The sequence below is a fragment of the Crocodylus porosus genome, unplaced genomic scaffold (genome assembly GCF_001723895.1).
Source record: "Crocodylus porosus isolate Cpor-Errol unplaced genomic scaffold, CroPor_comp1, whole genome shotgun sequence".
NCBI lineage: Eukaryota > Metazoa > Chordata > Crocodylia > Crocodylidae > Crocodylus > Crocodylus porosus.
This window is the reverse complement of record NW_017728912.1, coordinates 13231031-13250773: the sequence shown is the minus strand read 5'-3', so window position 1 is coordinate 13250773 and position 19743 is coordinate 13231031. Positions and strand designations below refer to the sequence as shown.

At 44.8% G+C, this 19743-nt stretch overlaps 1 protein-coding gene across 1 annotated transcript in view; it reads left to right on the top strand.

The window, feature by feature from the left end:
* Positions 1 to 19439: 19439 nt before the first annotated feature.
* Positions 19440 to 19743, top strand: part of LOC109309358 (bifunctional heparan sulfate N-deacetylase/N-sulfotransferase 3) — a 128678-nt gene continuing 128374 nt past the window's right edge. Inside the window, exon 1 of the mRNA XM_019534051.1 lies at positions 19440 to 19609. The gene's annotated coding sequence lies outside the window, so the exon portion shown is untranslated. The remainder of the gene's footprint in view (positions 19610 to 19743) is intronic.

The following is a 19743-nucleotide window of genomic DNA, read 5'->3' as shown; positions in this document are numbered from 1 at the left end:
TTTGCACCAGAGCACTCAGGCAAATGTGGGAGGCCTTTGAGAACCTTGAGGCTTTGAATGGGTACTCAGAGTGATAGCGTGTGGGCAAGGGTCACCCTACCTCCCACCAGGGCAGGTGGGCATGGGTACCTGTGTATGTGTGAAATGAACTTAAAATGCCTACAATGCCTTCCACCTACCCTGGGAAGTAGTTTGGGCAGGTGGATAAACCTTGGAGTGGGGGCAGAGGCTGGGAGCAGCACATCCCAGAATGCTGGAGGACAGTAAATTGTTTGTATTATATCCATGGAGCTAGCCAGCAGTAGCTGAATAATACATGTTACTTAATACAATCTGGAGAAAAGTTGTAAATGTACTACAATATGATTATACATAGTATGTGTTTTACTGCTTGAACATATGGATTCTCGCATTTTAAGTTCATTTAACACAAACTAAGTGTCCTGTGCAACATGCCCTTAACTCCACTTTCTTGAACACAGGTAACCAGAACTGGTCAATGTTACAGTTATGGTCTTACCAGGGCTTTGTACAAAGATATAAATACTTCTCTATGTCTCTTGGAAATACTTCAATTGATACATCCTAGAATATACATTTCACAACCATATCAGAATGGCAGTTCAATCATTTTATGATAATTAGTAAACTCTTCCTTCTCAGTCATTTCTAACTGTTCCAACTTATAGCAAAATTTCATTTTATTATTCCCTAAATTCATTACTTTTCATTTTCTACTACTGGATTTCTTCCCTTTTCTATATAACTCTAAACATTATGGTCATCTGAGTTTTCTTGTAGGCCATTCCCATCCCCTTCTGTTCTGACACTGCCTCTTAATTTTGTATCAGCAGCAAATTTTATCAGGGCACTTCTACTTTTTTTTTGCTGAGTTCATTAATGAAAAAAAGTAATCAGTCCCAAGACTGATCTTTGAGGAATTCCACTAGTAACCTCCTACAATCTGATACTTCCCAAAGTTTTTGTGTCCATTTCAAACAGTTCTTTGTGTACCTGATAAACTAGAAAAAATGGTGAAGACATAATAAATAATTTTCTATATGTCACTGTATCATATTACTTACAGAAATCCAGATAAATAACACCTACTCTGTTTCCTTTATCCAGAAAATCCATTTTCTTATAAAATAAAGCTAATAGATTACACAATCTAGGTTTGATAAACCCATATTGCATTTTATCTCACTTCCATTTACCTCCAGTTTTTAAATCGTTCTTTCCTGTGATTTGGCAGGAAATGGCCTGAAGCCATGAGGGAAAGGAAAAGTAGGCCAAAAAGTTTTAAAAGTTAAAAAAAAAACCCCAAAACCTTACCTGGAGCACAGAGGAGAAAGGCAGCAGAGACCCAGAAATACTGTGCAAGTGTCATGTATTTCCAGGGGCAGCCTAGTCAGGTTGTTTGATTCCCTACTTTGGCAGGGAGTTTAAAAGCCCAACTTAGAGTGGAGCTGGTAAATACCCCCTGCTGTAGGGGCTATGGGCCTAGGCATGCCAGATGCCTGCCCCCCATAGGTGACTAGTAGGGAGTGCATGGAGGTGCACATGCCTCCCCCAACGGGGCCGCTGCTGTTGGCAGTTTCTGAGGGTGCCCCCCAGATTCAGGAGGCACCAGTCACTCATGCTGTCCCCAAAGCTGAGCATGGAGTGCAGGGTTCCTCTGCCGGAGAGGCTTTACCTCACCTAGCATAGCTCTCCCAAGCCCAAGTTTGTTTTGCTGTCACATGGGACTAGAAGGGAATTTCCCCCTCCTCTTCTCTGCATGGTGGGGCAGAGTGGGGCTCGGGAGTGATGAGCTTTACTGAAAAAGTTTTTGTTTAATAAGTCATAAGCTTTACTTTCTTAAAACAGCTGAAGAACAGCCTTTGTGCTGCTTTTCAATAATAATCAGCCCCATAGCAGGCTCCTTCAGCCAATCAGAGGCATGGGAGAGTCCATCCTGAAAATCACCTGAAACTGACTCTGGCAAATCTCCAGGGAGCCCACTTTTCCCCTGACTGGAGCCTGAATTACAGTAATTCCTAATTATATCTATACCTGTGTTGTAGTAAAAATGGCTATTCTGCTATGTTTCTGTTATTCTTATACTAGCCAGTTTTACATTCTGTATCCCTAGCTCAAAATCTTCCCTTTTGTTGCTCAGGATCTGGGCATTATACTGTATTTACTCGAATGGAAGATGACCCTGATTATAAGACAACTCCCTTCCTTCCCCCCGCCCCCCCCCCCCCAAATAATTAGATTCTATATAGGAAAAATTTATAAATTTGTTATAATTGTCCAGGTACAGAATCTAATTATTGAAGGTTTGCCTTGTCCCATCCCACTGCTATAGCTATATGTGGTCCTTTTGCTCTCTGCTTTCCCCCAGCTTTTTCCCCAGGCAGCCTTTTCCCTCTCTCCTCACTATCAGGCCCTACTCTTTCTAAGCACATGGAAGTGAGGAGAAAATTTCAAATAATCTTGTTATTAAACATAGCTGTAGCAATTTGTATTTAATACCTCCATTTAATACCTGTGAACTTAGTTCATCCAGAATTGATGCATGTTACCTTTTTTGAAACTGCTACAAGTTTTAACACAGGTATTTACCAACAAGCAAGTATCCTCCCTCCCAGACCCATTGGTCTGGGGCTTCAGATACTCCCCAGGTCCAGGCAGGCATCCTACTGCAAGTCCCAGGCCCAGAAGCCTTGGGGTTCAGATGCCCCATGCCCTCTGGATCCTAGCCAAAAGGCTGATACCATGGTATCTCCCCTGCCAGGTGAACACTTTCTCTTTTTCTTTAAGAACATTTTTTCATGTTCCAAGTCAAATCAACCAAATCAATTCCAAATCCATTAGTCATTCAAGAGCCATATGTAGCTTCCAAATCATTTGGTGGGCATCCTACCTGCAGGCCCAGGCCTGGAGGCTTGGACTTCCGATGCCTTCAAGCTTCATTTTCCCTCAGCTACATGGCTGCAGGAGCAAGCTAGGGAAGAGTCTCCCATTTCCATAAAGTGGATTTAAAGCCAAGATCTTTCCACTGGAAGAGAAAGTGGGAGGTACCTTGGTCAAGGTACTACCCCAAACAAGAAAGTGGTTGTCCCCTGCAAGTAGGAAAACTGCCTGATTGGTCATGGTATTTCTCCTGCTCTGTGAATTTTTTTTTAAAGAAAATGTTCATGTTCCAAGCCAAATCAGCTAAATGAAGTCCAAATCCATGAGTCAGTCCAGAACCATACGTGGCCCTACAACCAGCAAACATCCTCCATCCCCACCAGGGGCTACAGATATTTCCAAAGTTTTTTGACGGGCATCCTACATGCAGGCCCAAGCCCAAAGGTTTGGGGTTCAGATGCCCCCAACTTTCACCTGCCCTCAGCCATATGGCCACAGGAACAAGCTAGGGTGGAGACTTCATTTCCATAAAATAGGCATTAAGCCCCAACACCTCGGCAGGTACTAAACTACATCAGAAGAACAGCTATCCCTGGGAGAGGTTAAGGAAAACTGCCTTCTTGGACTCAGATTTTTTTTTTTTTGGAAAAATATGTATTTATATATATATGAGGTTATATATATCTACATTCTGAGTATCACTCTTCAAAGAAAAAACATAACCCATTACAAAAACCCTACCTGTGCACCCATACAAAGGCCTGCTGGCCACCGGACCCCTTATAATATCCACCCCACATGTTACACATACACAAACAAACTCTGGTCTCTCAGACCAGTCAACCCCTTCCTTTCATCTCCACCCTGCCTGTGGGATCACTGACTCAGTTCACCTGTCATCCATGTCACTTGCTCCAGCTCCCGCTGGGGGATCTGCTGCTGTTGTCACTGTCCTTGATTTCGTTTGTCTCTTCCTCTTCCCTTCCCCGTGAGGGGGCAGTTGAAAGATCCTGTGCCAGGTGTCTTTGGCCATGTCCTCTCCATCCTCCACTATTGATTTCTGATAGTAGGTGTGGAGTTTGCTTAGAGGCATTTTGACAAACCTATCACCTCTATGTCTGTGTGCCTATACAACAGGAGGGTCCTGGCTTTCCACAGGGTGCTCCTGGCACAGGATGCAAACTGGTCAAAATGGACTGATGGGTTCCCCTGGTATTTGGCAAGGTGCCTGTACAGCACCATTTCTCTGGTTAGCCAGTTGATACCAGTCACCGCTTCACAGACCTGCTTCACCCTTTTCTATACCTCTTTGGCACAGATGTAGAGCCAGAGGAGATGGTCAATCATCTCAGTGGCTCCATGGCAGTTGGGCCATGGGCAGCTAGGTCTCCCCAGCTGATCCTTGGACCTAGATCTAAGCCAAAATGTTCATGATTTATACATCGCTCACTGGACTGGGCACCACCAGAGTCAAGAGCATTTCATATCATGATGAAATGCAACATTACATACCCAGAATCTCTCTGTCACGCCCTCGTTCAGCCTGGTTCATATGATTAGTGTGGCCCTGCCCTCCAGCCCTAACTCAGCACTACTCAGTATGCATGCATACTCCAGGTCCCCCCTACAAAAAGTCCATGTGCTAATTAGACCCCACTCATGACTGGAACTCCATGTTTGTGTCATGGGGTGCTCCAAAAATTTATGTGCAAATGAGGTGCAGGGCAACCTGGCCTGGCTAGGTTGGGGGCCACACTAATCATATGCACCAGGCTGAGAGAGGAGTGACAGAGAAAGCAATGTTGTGATTCACCATGATTTGAAAAAGAGTCAGTAGTGAGGGGGACTGTGCTTAACGAGCACTACTTTATTCAGATGGGCTGAACTAATGTTCCATACACTCCCCCTGGTGGTGACATGCTCCAGAACCCTGACCAGAGAAGTGGTTTTCTATGGGCACTTGATCAAACAGGAAAGGGCTCCAACAGCCTGCTTTGACCACTTCATTTTCTGCTTCCAGTATGCCTCGTGGAAGACTTGCTCACAAACAGGCACTCAGGTTCCACAGTTGAGGACTCTATTAAAATGGGGCTGAGTGAAGTGTACTGGTACTACAGGAAGACAGAAGGAGGCAATAGGAAAGAGATGGTGGGCCTCATATGGAAAAGATGGGACTGGCATAAATTTTCAGAGGCAAAGCCTCCAAAGAGAACAACAAGGAAGACAACAATAAGGACAGCAACAATGATGACAACAGATACGGCAACGATGTGTGAAAGCACTGGAATGGTGATGGGTGTGTGGGCGCGTGGGTATGTGGTGCAAACTTTGTAACAGAACTAAAATAGTTTAACTTCTAAAGTGTGATTTTGGTTTGTCAAGTGAACCACAATGGTTATATGCCTGGTTGTTAGAGGTACAGTTATAGATTTTTATATAGAGAAAAAGAAATATAAAAATATATTAGATTTTTATAATTATATAAAATTATATAGATGTTTAATATAGAGAGAAATAAATATTTTGGGGGGGAAAACAAACTTTGACTATAAGCTGATGGGCAAAGTTTCTCCAGTGAGGGAGAAAGCTGAATGCCACCATTCTGAACCTCAACTTGGAGAAGGCCTATGACTGAGTGTCCCACCAGTTCCTATTTGAGACACTGAAGAAGATTCTGACCTTCATTGTCTGGATAAAGACACAGTACAGCAATGTGAGCCATAGGGTGCTGGTAAACATGTTCCTGACAGCCCTGATTATGATGGAGTCAGCTAGCAGGGCTGCCCTCCTATCCCAATCCTGTTTATCTGAAATCCAGAAGCTCAGGTGGGATCCTGGAATCAGCAGAGTAGAGATTTCCAGGAGCAACCAGGAAGAAATGAGGGTCCTGGCCTACATACATGATTTGAACTTCATATGTAGGGACAGGTAGACTTGTAACAGGCTGCAACTGTACCCAGCCAAGTTTACTTGTTAGCAACCATAACAGGCTGTAGTTCCACTGAGCTGAGTTTGTTAGCAACCTCAGCCAAGAAGGTGTACCCCCAACTCCAGACTTTCCTGCCATGACTTGATGTTAAAAGGTAGAATTTTTTTGACAGGAGCCCTCCCATCCTGCTGGGTTGGTAGTTCTGGTTAGCCTTGTCTACTCTTGCATATGTGATGATGCCTGCCATCCGAGCACAACCTTGCCATCTTTACAACATCAGGTCCATCTATCCTTCCCCTTTTGTACAATAGCCAAAAGAGCAGCCCTGTCTCCCCTGCAAATGGACACTGTCCTAAGCAAGGCCAATGGGGACTATTGGGAGCTCCTCCCCCTACACTGCCTCCACAAACCTCTAAGTCTTTAAATCAGTCACAGGGGTCCCGGTTCGGGCTGGGAGCACTTCACAATGTACCTAATCTCCTGGCTCAGGTTGGAGTGCATTCCTAAGCAATAAGTCCTGGGCTTCCTGCTTGGGATCCCTAAAAGTCTATCTTGAATAAACAAACAAACCGCTTCAATAAATAAACAAACAAAAATCAGGGCAGATGTGGGAGTTCCTTCCCCTCACCAATTTCCAGTACTCATTCTTCAGCCTCTCATCCAGTTGCCTTCACTCTCCTGTCCCATCCCTCTCTTACGACTGTCTCCATGGTACTCCAGCTGGTCAGGGTTAGGACAAATGAGAGGACTGTGGAGCTGGAAATGACAGTGGATGGACCCACTCCGCTCCAGAAGGGACTGGCTTTGCTCCAGGCTGGCTCAGGCTGTGCTCCAGCAAAGCTGGTGGAGACTGCAGCAGTCCCCTCCCCTTGCTTCAGAGGGGGAAAGGTTCTGCTCTGTACCAGCTTGGGCAGTGAACCAGCAAGGTTGGCAGACTCTAGGACTCTCTCCAGTAAGAGGGAGGTGTGAGCAGATTTCCTACCCTCTTCCTCTCTCCCTGCTACATGGTCAGTTAAAAGATCATTACAAAAGTATATGAAGCAGCAGAGGGGACCAAAGTCAAACAGAGACTGGGACTGTGGCACATATGCTGCCTGTCAATGCGGAGCACATGGCACTTATGAGGTCAGTGTTACTATCAGTGCTTCTGTACACCATACTGGTCTTTCCCCACTCAGAGCAAGTCATCCATAGAATCCAGCGTGTCATGGGTGTCTTCTTTTGGGGCTCCAGATGAGTGAGAGTTGTGTGGACCACATTATATAAGACTAAACAGACTGGGGGCAGAGGAATGTTATGCTTCCTGCTGTTCCTCTGGGCCAAATACATGAGCCAGATCTTCAAACTGGGGCAGAATCCAAAACAGCCTGTTTGCCTGGCACCTGCTGTGATACTGGAAAGTGTACATACCATCCAACACAATCCCATGGACCATGGAGCCACCATCATTCTACAAGATCCTGAAATGCTTCTGGAATAAATACAATCTGCACAACAAGACCTCAGTGACCCTGATGAACCAGTGTAAGATGCAGAAAATGGTAAGGGCAAGAGACAGTTTGGCAACCATGGACTTTCTAACCGGCAACAGCTGCCAGGCTATATGGGAATGAATCTTCCACAAGGACCTGCAGAAGGAGCACAGGGATTTGAACTGGCAGGTAGCTGAAGGGGCACTCCCCATGAGGGTATGAAAAAAACAGGAAGGGATAGAGAGGCCCACCAAATTGCCTCAGACAGACCTGCCAGTGGAAAATGGAAACAATTGACCACTTCCTCTGATTCTGCCCATATGCCAGGGAGATATGAAGAAGAGTAATTGTATTTTCCTTATGGTGACAGGGGTCAAGATCCTAACCAAAGATTTGGTGCTGTTCAGTCATTTGACCAAACACAAGGGACCCCAAGGGCCCACTTCAGCCAGTTCAACTCCTACTTCAGGAACACCCTGTGGAACACCTGAAATTTGCTCATGAACAGACACATGAACCTCTCTGCCAAGGACTGCACCAAAATGCAAGGGTACTACAGAGAGTCGGTTGAAAATGATGGGGAGGAGACAGCAAAGATCATGTGAAAGGGAAAGGGTGGCACAGATTTTTCAGAGGCAGAACTACACTAGAGAGAATAACAACAGAGATGATGACAGTAATGATGTGACTACATAGACAAATGAAAGGACTGGGGAATCAAGTGGAGAATTGGGGAGCGGGAGAAGGAGAGAAGGGGAGCTCTGAGGCGGTCCTTTGGCAGATTGTGATGGTTAAAGGTGATAGTGATGGGCATGCAGATGCGTGGGTGCACTGGCATGGTTATTGTAATAGGAATGAGAATAGTGTAATTGTAAAGGTGTGATTTGGACTATTAAGTGAACCATATTTGTTACAAGACAGATTGGAAGAGATAGATAGATAGATAGATAGATGTGTGTATAGAAATAAACAGTTTTGCAAAAAACATAGGTTCCCATCAGCATGTGTAGCTGGCATAGGACAGCGGACATAGGACAGAACCCAGACTGGCTAGAGCAGGTACTGTACTACATATGGTGCCAGCTAGATTGTGCCACACATGGCACCCACTCTAGAAACTATGCTGCACATAGATCTGCTTCAGCCAGTCCAGGACCCATGCTGCACATCATGCTCACAGGCACTGTCCCAGAGACACTGGGATGGGCACTGGTAATATGCAGGGAGTACATGCAGGTGCATGTGCATCCCCTGAGCATGGCGGTCCACCCCCTAAGAAAAGGAGTTTTGGCGATGCTTGTGGGTGGTTGCCGCTTGCCACCCCCGCTGCCGACACTGCCGGCAGTGTCTATGAGCAGTCAGTGATTAGTTTTACCTTTCCTTTGCTTTATCCTCATGGTTATATACTTTCACGGCTCATCCTCCTCATCAAATTATTTGTCTTCTAGGTCCTCTTGTTCAGCAGGCTTCAGCAGACTTCTGCAGATCTTGACTTGCCCACTCAGCCTCATCTCTCTTCTCCTTTAATTCTTGTCTGAGCTCCACCATTTTCCCCAGCTGCAGTTCTCGTCCTCAGGTCTTCTTTCCCACAAGTTCTCTCTAGTGACTTTTCATGTATAAAAAACTTCCATCAAGTAACCACTCCAAGGAGTGCATACTCCCAGCAGCATCAGTCATCTTCATAATATCTATAATCTTTACTATTACACCCGCTGCTGCCTCTGTCACCATTCTTCCTTGTTCCTACTGCTAAAGAACTTCTGTCCCTACAACTCTAAACTCCCTCTATAAATTCCCTGTCTTACCACTGTGTTCACATTCTTCTTGGGAATTGTGCTCTGAAAGTAACTGTCTGCTTGGGTTTTAAGGCTTTGCTTAGATCACCCCTACCCACTCATTTAAGCACCATAGTTAACTGAAGAAAAGGAAGGATCAGATTATGAAGATATTCACTGAGGGACTGTAGATGGAGTGCAGAGCAGGGCCAAAGGCAAAAATCACTGCTGATTTTTTTACCCATCTAAACCTTGCCTACATTGTTTCTAGACAGACATTACCACTGGCTAAACAGGTTCCTTTTCTTTAGAACTCCAGTGCTTTGCTTTTAAACATAAAATGTGCATAGTGGCAGGGAATTATCACAATAAAAATTGTTATGGAAAAGGAACTGAGATTAAAAGGCTGAGATTAGTGACAGGGGTACAGTATTTGCTTTGCCAATGACTAGACTTTTTTTTAAGACACTTGTTCCTACATGACTGAAAAGGATTTTTTATGAGTTTTTCTGCAGAAAAAATATTAATTCTTCTTGTTCTAGTTTATGTGCTATTTTGCAACATTTCCTGAAATTAATTTTTAACATAAGTTTTAATTAAATACTATTTCCTGAAATGAGCAAGGTTTCTTTAGTGTATTAATAGCACTGCAGCAACTCTTTAATCCTCTCCTACCCCCATCACCACTTTTCTCTAACCAGCTTCAATATTACCAAGGACCTTTCAATCAACTTGATATATATTCAAAACAGCTAACTAAAATTAATACATTCTGAATTTTCTCCTGCCATTTGTTGAATATTTATTAACTCCCACAGCCCCTTGAAACGTACAGACCTGATATAATGAAAAGGAAAAGTCTTTTCTCTCCTTTCATAAGCAAATTTCCTGGTAAATTGTGACAGAAAATATTCTCTCTTCGCTAATGAATCTATCTCACGGTGTACATGGCTGGGGCTTAAGCAATAAATGATATTTTAATGTTGCAGCTCAGAACTAAAAAATACTTTAATGAATTTTTAGCTCCCTGGGTTCTGGAACTGGCCATCTGAAGTTGCATAGGACTTGTGTTACAAAGATTGCAACTGTTCGGATCCCCTGATTAAAATGGAACAAAACATATTTATTACAATACTTTATAACAAGCCCATAGACAGAAACACATTTTTACTGCCAAGTAGTCATAACCTAACGCATGTAATTAGCAGCTTGCCATCAACTGGCTTGAAAGATATTACTGTAGCGCATGTAAATGGTTGGATTTTTTTCAGGATAAAGTGCTGAAAATGAAACAAAAATTACCAAAGAGAAACCGAAAATGTATTTTCCAGCAAAAGGCTGAAACTTCTTAGAGAAATTTTTCAAGCGTGACTGATTCCCATAGATTATCTTTATGAAATTCACAAATGGAAAGCATTGTGATATTTTTTACTGTTTTACCCTGATAATATAATCCCTCATTAATGTTTAACTACCTCCATCTCACAAAGAACATCTATGATTGTTTTTTCCTTTAACTTACATGACTGAAACTCAGTTGAAGCCCATGGAGTTGCCAGCATAACTTGGAAAATTTGCTTTAGAGGAAAACCGTATTTGTTGCTTCAAAACCAGCACCATCTATTATAATAGTGAATTACGTGGCCTGAGCCCAGCACTGGGAATCAAGACCTTCTAAGTTCTAATCATAACCCTGACCCTGGGGCTTTCAGTGACCTTTGACAAATTATAGGCTAATCCTTTTGTCTCGCTTCCTCCATCTGTAAAATGAGAACAATAAGATCCGTGTCGCAAGGCTGTTGTAGGAATTCATTAGTTAATATTTACATAATGCTTAGAAGATGAATGTACTAAGCATTGTAAACATTTAGTATTTTATTTAGACTTTTTTAAATTCTGGATTCTGATTTGCAAATGCTGCCTGCAGTAACTTTGCATTATGTCTGCTAAATCTGGCAATAGTTAAAAAGCAAAGGAAAAATAAACAGAAATAAAAATAGGCAACAAATTACTGCCCAGATGCTCCATGTTTGGAAAACTCCATGTGGCTGTTACAACCCTCCCCAGTAAAATTTATACAACTAAGCTTTTATTTGATAAAAAAGATATAATAAAGCAACCTGGCACCCGATTTTACACTGGTATGGCTGAGTAAAATATTGCCCTACTAAAAGTAAACACTAATCATTATTAAAACAATTACTACTGCTGCTGCTGTTACCAAAAACACTTTTTGGCATATGGCAAGATGTATAAGGCCATTAAAACATTATTAGTGGTATTAATATTCTTATTGATAATTATAGCACCCCAGACTTGCAGTGTTTGCAAAATTTAAGTTGAAGCCAATATGACTGTATGAAAGGCTAAAAGCCCCTTTTAGAATGACAACCATTCCCTGCCCCAGAGAGTTTACAGTCTAAAAAAGAAAACAAGGTAAAACAGGATAGTAGTTCACTTGGCCTAAAGCAGTGAGTATGGCAACAAGGAGCTTGTATTAGAGAGAATGTTCTGGTGTTAAGAATCAATATGATATAAGGCAAGGAGCTGAGAGTGAAAAGAAGAGACAAGTAATGTGTCAATTCCTAATCTCCCATAAAGACAAGGAAAATGGTTTTGCGTGGAGGCAGATAGGGTTCAGAGGCTGGAAGTAGGTCAGCGAGTAGTAGGTTTTGGAAGTTTCTGCAGCTTGCCAGCTTAATTATAACTAATCCAGCTCCCTCCTCTGTAGGCCCACTGTTCAGGCTTGCCCTCAGCCCTCCCCATATTTCAAGATGCTACAGAAAACCCAATTTGTAGTTCAACTGTAAAATGCAAGGGAGGCTGCAGAGTTTATTTGCATGGCTTCTCAGCCTTACACCTATAGGGGAAGTGTGGGGTCGCCACTGCACTTTTAACAGGAAGGAACCAGAAAGATCTGGCTCTCATTCAGTGTAAGGATCCCGTAGAAGTAAGTGTTTAAAGCTATTAATTTCCAAGGAATGGACTATTTATATAACTGATTTTACATTTGCTATAACAAATGCAAAACCAGTTGGCTGAGAGGGATTCTATCCTGCTGTCTTAGGGCCAACTTGAGCCAGGCCCGGCACCAGATCCCTGCTATGAAATGGGGCAAGCATTGAAGCTGAGAATTGGAGATGAATTAAAAAATAAAAGAAAGGACTCAAACAGAGCCCTGGGCCCCTGATCAGTTGAGAGAGCTCAAATGCAGGACAGTTGGCAATGCTGGATCAGAAGTAAGTTGCTGAAAGCCAAAAACAAAATCCAAACCTCTGGCGGTATCCATGCCACCTGTTTGTATTTGCTGGACAGGATTTATCCTGGGATGCTACTACTGAGATGTAACTTCTCTGCAGGCAACACAGAGGGCAACAAAAGTACCAGTTTCAGTAGTTGGAATAGACTAATTAGAATAGACCAAAATATCTTCCTAATAAAACACTTGGGAGTAGATGAGAAGGACACTTCATGGATAAACCAGTCTGATGGTCCTGGGATCAAAGGACTTTACCCCATCTTTCTAGTGACCTATCACATTTATTATAAAGAATATTAATTACAGGCATACCTTGTTTTATTGCACTTCGCTTTATTGCGCTTCACAGATATTGCGGTTTTTTACAAATTGAAGGTTTGTGGCAACCCTGCCTCAAGCAAGTCTATCAGCGCCATTTTTCCAACAGCATTTGCTCACTTCTCATTTTTTAGCAATAAAGTATTTTTTAATTAAGGTATGTACATTGGTTTTTTAGACATAATGCTATTGTATACTTAATAGACTACACTATAGTGTAAACATAACTTTTATATGCGCTGGGAAACCAAAAAATTCGTGTGACTCACTTTATTGCAATATTCGCTTTATTGCGGTGGTCTGGAACCGAACCCACAATATCTCCGAGGTATGCCTGTATTATGAGATACAATTGTTTGCTTTGAAGGCAACCATTTTGGGCAGGAATGGGGGGAAGTAGAAATGTCAATATCATTAATGTCCAGAGTGCTTGTGGGTGCAAATCTACCTTTTTCATTAAAAAAGACAGACATAGGTTCCGAATGATTCTACTGAAGGGTAACAATAAGGGTTTCTAGAAGTATGTCAGTAACAAGAGGAAAATCAGGGAAAGTGTGGGTCCCTGACTGAATGAAGGAGGCAACCTAGGATGCAGAAAAGGTTGAAGTGCTCAGTGTTTTTTTCACCTCAGTGTTCATAGGCAAGGTCAGCTCCCAGACTACTGCACCTGGAAACACAGTTTGGGGAAGAGGTGAGCAGCCAACAGTGGTGAAAGAACAGATTAGGGACTATTCAGAAAAGCTGGACATATACAAGTCCATGGGGCCGATGGGATGCACCCAAGGGTGCTGAGGGAGTTGGTTGATGTAATTGCAGAGTCACTTGCCATCATCTTTGAAAACTCATGGCTATCAGGAGATGTCCCAGATGATTGGAAAAGGGTAAACATAGTGCTCATATTTAAGAAAGGGGAAAAGGGGAGATTCTAGGGAACTACAGACTAGTCAGCCTCACCTCAGTTCCTGGAAAAATCATGGAGCAGGTCCTCAAGGAATCCATTTCTAAGCATTTGGAGAAGAAGGTCATTAGGAACAGTCGGCATGGATTCACCAAGGGCAACTCATGTCCGACCAACTTGATTGCCTTCTATGATGAGATGACTGGCACTGTGGATGTGGAGAGACTAGTGGATATGGTATACCTTGATTTTAGCAATGCTTTTGATATGGTCCCCAACAACATTCTTGCAGGCAAGCGAAGGAAGTACAGGCTGTAAGGTGGCTAGAAAACTGGCTGGAGCATAAGGCTCAGAGGGTAGTAATCAATGACTCAATACCTAGTTGGCAGCCAGTATCAAGTGGAGTGCCCCAGGGGTTGGTTCTAGGGTCAGTTTTGTTCAATACCTTCTTCAACAATCTGGAAGATGGCATAGAGTGCACCCTCAGCAAGTTTGCAGATGACACCAAGTTGTGGGGAGCAGTAGATACACTGGAGGGTAGGGCTAGGATTCAGAGAGACCTAGACAAATTGGAGGATTGAGCCAAAAGGAAACTCATGAGATTCATCAAGGACAAAGATGTAGAACAGAAGAATCCCATGCACCGGTACAGGATGGAGGCTGACTGGCTGGGCAGCAGTTCTGCAGAAAATGACTTTGGGGTTACGGTGGACAATAAACTGAATATGAGACAGTGGTGTGTCCTTGTTGCCAGGAAGGCTAAGAGAATACTGGGCTGCACTGGTAGGAGTGTTTCCAGAGGGGCAAAGGAAGTGATTATTCCCCTTTATTCTGCACTGGTGAGGTCACATCTGGAGTACTGTGATCAGTTTTGGGGCCCCCACTCTAGAAAGGATGTGGACAAATTGGAGAGAGTCCAGCAGGGGGCAATGAAAATGGTGAGGGTGCTGGAGCAAATGATTTATGAGGAGAGTCTGAGGGAACTTGGCTTACTTAATCTAGAGACGAGAAGACTGAAAAGAGATTTAATAACAGCCTTCAACTACCTGAAGCAGGGTTTGAAAGATGATGTAGCTAGATTGTTCTCAGTGATAGCAGATGACAAAAAAGGAAGCAACGGTCTCAATTTTCAGCAAGGGAAGTTTAGGTTACATACTAGTAAGAATTTTGTCACTAGAAAGGTAGTAAAACACTGGAACAGGTTATACACAAAGGTTGTGCACTCGCCATCTTTGGAGGTTTTTAAGACCTGGCTAGACAAAGCCTTGGCTGCAATGACCTAGTTGGGGATGGTTCTGCTTTGATCAGGGGCTTGAACTAGATGACCTCTTGAGATCCTTTTCAACCCTGATTTTCTATGATTTTCTATCATTCTAATATCATGACATTTTCCAAACTATCCTATAATAATGCTGGTACACCTGTGCTCTGGATAGACCAAGCAGCGAAGCCCAATGAAGATATACCCCTTTTTATCCTTGAACACAAGGGTGTGGCGAAACAGACAAAGAATAGGAATATGGATTCCATATTGCTCTAACACAGTTTGGGAATCCCATAAAGGAAAATTCATCAATAGCTTCCTGGCAAGTGTTTATAATCCATGCCAACAGTATGCTCTTAATAGCAGCATGCACTTCATTCACAACAGCCCCAACAGTCTACTCCAGGGGTACGTAACTTCCATTATGGGTGCCAGAGGTTGGCACATGAAGGCATTTTGCTTGGCACGCACCCCTCAGGGTGGGCAGCGGGGAAGGGGCCAGGATTGGGCCCCTCCTGGCTCCCCCACCATCTGCCCTTGCCACACTAACATCTTACAAGTCAAGGTTGTGGGTGTTTTTCTCACTCTGCCCAAAAACATTGCCAACCCCTGGTCTACACATACCAAGTGGATTAGCTTCTGAACTCTTGTGGTGATGGTAGCAGTGGCTGCTGCTGTCAGTATTATTGCCAACCCTACTGCAAAAGCTGCTTGGCATCAGGAATCAGAGCAGCCAAAAGGCTGACTAGACCCAGCTGGCCCTGACTACTTATGTGGGCTCAGCTGTCAATGGTCTGACCTTTCCAGCTGGCCCAGTTATCTGCGTGGATGTGTCTGCCTTATAAGGAGCAGTCCTTTTGGTACCCAAAAGGCTGCTCAACAGGAGTGATACCTCTCTGCCAAGTCCCCAGTTCTTGCCTATTGACTCTTTTCACCTGATTCAGATCCAAATCTTTGTTCCCTAACCATCAGCTCCTGGCTTGTGTGCTGGTCCCTTACAGACTTCTGCCAGCTGAGCCAGCTTCTCTTGATCTTCTGACTTCTGATTCTAGTTTGGACCTTTGCTTCCTGACCTTGCCTGCTTAGGCCTGCCACACCTTCAAAATCTTTTCTTGACCTCCTGACTCCCAGGCTCCTGATTCTCTGCTGTTAAGCCTGGACTGCCCAAGCCCTGATCATACCACAATGTTTGTTAGTGCAGCTGCTGCCTTGAAGCCACCTGGCAGCAAAATGTCTAGCACATGTCCATAAACATCCAACATCACAGCACAGAGCACTATTTCATTCAGTCAGCCAGTAACAGTTTGCAAATGGTGCCAGCTAATTTAAGGGGGATTGATCATAGGACAATGGAAGAGCAAGTCCAAACATTTTGCAATTGATGTGACCTCCCAGCGTCCAGAATTTCAGTTGCTTCTGGCTGGGCTTCCATTATGTATCTGCAATAATTAGTGTACCCCACATCAATGCACAAAATGCTCCTCACATGGTTGAGTCCCTTGTCTCACTGAAAGTTAGTGTCTATGTTGACCCCCAGGCAAACCCAGGACTGCCACCACGAAACAAGCACTTAGTCTCTCTCCACTTAAGCCCAAACCCAAACCCAGCAATTAGGATTAGTTAGTTTACAGGGGTCCTGAGCACATACTTCATCATAGTTTTAGGGCTCTCTGTTTTGGGAGAGCCCAAGAACAGCACAAAGATATGTATTCAGTAACCTTTCTCTATCACTTGCTCCCAGCAGAGTAGGAGAAGGCAGGTTTTTTTCCTTCCTCAGTTTGGGAGTGAGGCAGTGTAGACAGGGCTCTAGGCATGCTAAATGCCTAGGCCATTTTGGAAAATGAGACTCAAATGACAAAAGAAGCAACTTCTAAATATCTTTGGGGATCTGGACATCCTAACTCTTCAAATGGGATTGGTTTTTCCCCATTACATATCAATTTTAAAGTTTCTTTTAATCCTTTGAAAGTTTTAGTTGAAAGTTTGATAGCTCTGCAAACCTTTTATGTAGTGCTCTTAGAGGACATTAAACTATGACACAGATAAAAAAGGGAGAACAATCCAATAAAGCAGGAATGGAGGAAAGGACTAAAGTCATGGCATTTTCTTAAGGTGGCATTTTCTTCTAGTTTCCATAAACTATAAATTCAACTGATATTTGGGGATGGAGCAGCTAGATGAGCTAAGCTACTTCCTCACTTGAAATCTGTCCTGAGTGGACCACAGCATGAGACTAAAGCACAAATCATTTCAATGAAAAACAGAACAATGTAGAAGGTATGACTTCAGGCTGTAATCAGTTTGATGTTTAGAGTATTCTTATAATAGGCTATGGAAGCATTGTGCTGATTTATGATGTGAAGAGATTTATGATGGGTTTCAAAGTTTAGGTAGAGAGACAAGGGGTTCACTTTACATTGTATGATGCTGAAACTTGGTTCTTGCAAGATTCGGCTGCAAATAGTTTTGCAAATAAAGCTGATCTTGTAGGATTTCCACCACTGTGGATCCAAAATGAATTTGGAAAACAGGCGTCTCTTAGGTTTGGATCTGATACAGACTGTACTGATATATACTAAAAACAGGGAGGTTTGATTGGAAGATCCAGATGAAATTCCCTCCTTCCCCCCACCAACATCACACTTGGAGTACCGAGGTAGGAGGGAGGTTTGGAGGCTGCAGTCTGAGACTGTATCTTATCATAACTTTATTATTAGCACATTTTTATGTAAGCAAAATAATTTTTATTTTCTTAACTTGGAATTTTGCTGGAGAAAGTAAAGAAGGATTTGACCAAAGTAGCATAATTTATAAGTACTAAGCAAGCTGGGTTTTTTCCTTAGCTGGGAATTTTCCTGGAGTAAAAACAGCAGGATTGGTAGCTCATAACTGACACTCACTGCAGTGCTGTCCACGCCCGTGGCACTTATCATTGCATTGTAATTCTTATTCCCGTCTATATGAATAAAGGACCAAACTTTGCTCATCTCACCCATGAGACCACCCCAGCTATTGCTGTCTCTGAGATCACTGCCATGAGAAAAATGAACAGGATTTGATTATGGCTTCAGTGTTACAAAATGTAGATGAAGGGTATGACACAGTGTCCGATTTCTCATAGTTATACATTCAGTTTAGGACCCAAGTATTTTTCTTCCATTGCCTGGCTTAAAGGAGGTGATTGGAGAAGATGAGAGAGGCATAAAGCATCTTCCTCTGCATGTGAAGTCATGGGAGAAATATAAAATACCAATTCTAGTACTCCTGTGGGTTTCTGTGGCAAGAGCTTGGGTCATTTGGGGTCAGGAAGGAATTTTACCCCATGGTCAGAATGGGACCGACTGGATTTTTGCCTTCCTCTATAGTTGAGGTGCAGCCCTCAACCTGGGATCTCTTCAGCATATATTGGTAACATTTCCTAGAAGCAGGAGGTTGACTGCAGTGGTTCCCTGGCTCATCCTGTGTCACGTTGGGGTATTAAGTCTGTGTGGTGTCAGGGATGATTTATATTGAGTTAAGATTAGGAAGTGTATGGGATGGTTTGGAGAGGGATGATCCTGCCTCAGGCAGGGGTTAGACTAGAAATCCCTTCCAGCCCTGCATCATTATGATGGTTTTACAAACAGGTGCCAGGTATCTCTATGAGCTGGGAAACACAGCCAGGCTTGCCTTCAACCAGGAAGCCTGGCACCGTAGGGAGTTGTTCAGGGGCTCTCAACAAAGCTGGGAGACCCAGGCTCCTCTCTCAGTTTGTGTGTGCCACTGATGCCACCAGCAGAGCCCTCCCCAACCACACCAATCCCTCTTGCTGTGGGGCACAGCCACCCATTAGGAGCAAGAAGGCTAATGGCATACTGGGCTGCATCAGTAGGAGTGTGGCCAGCCGATTCATGGAAGTGATTATTCCCCTCTATTTGTCCACATCTGGCATACAGTGTCCAGTTTTGAGTCCCCCCCCTACAGAAAGGATGTGGACACAAATTGGAGAGCCCAGCAGAAAGCCATGAAAATGATGAGGGGGTTGGGGGGCATGACTCGAGGAGAGGCTGTGGGCACTGGATTTATTCAGTCTGGAGAAGAGAAGACTGAGGGGGGAGTTAATAGCCTTCAACTCCCCTAAGGGGGGTCGAGGCTAAACTGTTCTCAGTGGTGGCAGATGACAGAGCAAGGAGCAATGGCCTCAAGCTGCAGCAAGGGAAGTTAGGTGAGATACAAGGAAAAACTCCCTCAGAAGACCAGTAGTGAAGCATGGGAGCAGAGGCTGTGGACTCTCCATCCGTGGAGGTTTTGAAGCCTCGGCTGGGATGTAGTTGCGGCTGGTCCCGCGTGGAGCAGAGTGGCTGGACGAGTACCCCCTCCCAGCCGCTTTCCCTATGAGCCCCTGAACCTCGCAGGGCAGGCCGGGCCCGGGGCTCCCCGGCGGGCGCCGCTTCGGGGCGGGGGAGCCGGGCCGCGTCCTCCCTCCCCCACCTCGGGGCGGCGGCGGGCGGGCGGGCCGAGGCCAGGGGCGGGGGCGGGTGAGGGGAGCCTCCCGCGCCGGAGCGGATTGGGCAGAGGCGGCCGGCGAGGGAGGAGCCGGTGGCGGAGCGCCCCTCTCGCTGCCTCCGCCCGGTACCAGCAGCCGCCGCCGGGGTTCAGGAGCATCCCCTGCCCGCCGCCGCCCCCGGCTCTCGCACGGGGAGCTGGCTCTGCGGGGGCCGGCGGCCGCCCCATCCCCTGCCGCGCTCGGGGCAGCAGCGGGAGGCGCCGCGGGGAGCGCAGCGGCCCGGCATGGCCCTGGGGGGCGCCCGCAGGTGATGGGCGCGGGGCGCGCGAGCGGGCGCGTTTTGTTCACGGGGAGTCAGCGGGGAAAGTCCGCCGGGGGCGCGGGCCGCCGCCCTGGAAAAGTTTAGGAGGGGGCGGGGCGCTGGTCCGGGGGGGTGGTCCG